Genomic DNA, 1,833 nt, shown 5'->3' on the forward strand with positions numbered 1-1,833 from the left:
CCATAAGGCACGCTCCCAGCAGAGGCGGTGCAGTCGCCATCCTTGGAGATGTTCAAGAAGAGGCTGGACAAGCACCTGGTTGAGCTTGTCCAAGCCCAATAACCCCCTGCCCATGGCAGGGGACCGCACTCGATGATCTTGCAGGTCCTTTCCAGTCCCTCGACTCTAGGACTTATCCAGCTCTACTCCAAGAGCAAACACATGCATCGATTCTCACATTAGCAGGTCCAGGCTATGGGCAGGGGTTGCTTGCCGTGGAAACACTGCCACCGCCGTCTAACCAATTAAAGGATATAAACATTAACAGAGAGGGCCGTAGAGGAAATATAATGAGGCGGATGCAAGCACCTGACCTGGAACAGGGCCTAGACACTGACCCTTGTGAAAAGGGCCAGAGACATTTTTAAGACCCAGGCAGACAAAGCTTTGGCTGGGATGAGATACTTGGGGCTGGTCCTGCTTTGAGCAGCGAGTTGGACTCAATGAGACCTCCCGAGGTCCCTTCCAGCTCTCGTTTTCTATGATCCTATGACTTCTCACAACTGCACGTGGCCACTGTCACTGCTGTCTGAGGCCACAGATGCCTACCAACCTATCACTAAATGCAGTCCCCCCCCCCAAACACCCCTTCACCTCCCTTGAGACAGTCCCAGGAGGCAAGAGACACCAAAAATAACAAAGCAGCACATCCTGCCGTGTCCAGAGGTCTCCAGCTCCCCCCTGCCCCGAACGCGGAGACCAGCAGAACAAGGGAGCTCCGCAGCCCAGGCTGGGGTGATGTGGGATAGGGGCATCCAGCCTGGTGCAGCCCAAACACCAGGGAAGCACAACCACGTTTCACTACCAGCGCCACGACGGAGCCCGCTCTCAAACAAATGGTGACCTCCATTGAATTTATTAGCCAACTTTCAAAATGTGTAGTACCGTATGATTTCGAGCTGAACCCAGCGAGAGCAGGAGAGACACCGATCACAGAGCTCTATTGTGCACTGGATCTGTGTGTCAGCATGAAACAAACACTGCATAGTACAGAGGGAGATGACAAAGCTCAAGTGAGTGACTGGAAATTATATTCCACTGATACACGGAGCGTCTGTGGGTCTATTTATGTTTCTCAGGCTTGTCATTTGTCTCGCTCGCTCTCCTTGGATTTCGCCGGTGACATCTCATTACAGAAGCTTCTTCCATGGGAAGGAGGCTATGGAGTAGGGCGCAGGGACCTGAGCAGGTCCCCATTTCCCCCAGGAGAGGTGCCACTGATTGAGATGCACTCATGGGGACAGTTCCGCAGGCTACCTCTGGGGAAGGGGAAATGGCACGGAGAATGCACTGAATCCCTCGCCTGTCACGAATGTGCTAAAGATTCAAATTTCACAGCCTGGAGAAACAGCAAACAGAGAGAGCAAGGCTAGCTGGGGAGAGAGAGCTCAAATACAAAGAACAGCGAGAACTTAATAGGCAGTCCTCCCTGAGCGATGGAGCTGCCACGAGGCCACTCCACCTGAACCGAGACACAGGCCTCTGAGTCTGCTGCCTCTTGGCTCCAAAGCACAGGTGGCTCCCGAGATCCAGGGGTGGTCGAACCCAGCTCCTTGCCATCTGCTGCTAAGGCCCTTGATCAGGTCCTGGTTGAGCAGAAGCAGCCAACCCCAGCGTTCCCAAGGTCTCGTGATTGCCCCAAAAAGTCTCCCCTGGCATGGCCCTCCTGGTTTTGGAAGACAAGCCAGAAAGAGGAACAGGCACAAAATGATGGTTGGAGTGGGGGGAAACTCAGGCAAGATGCCAAACCTTAGCTTCTGTGCATACCGAGGATGAATTTTCACTCTACCCTTC

Source organism: Gavialis gangeticus, unplaced genomic scaffold (assembly GCF_001723915.1).
Source record: "Gavialis gangeticus isolate Ggan-Ray unplaced genomic scaffold, GavGan_comp1, whole genome shotgun sequence".
Lineage (NCBI taxonomy): Eukaryota > Metazoa > Chordata > Crocodylia > Gavialidae > Gavialis > Gavialis gangeticus.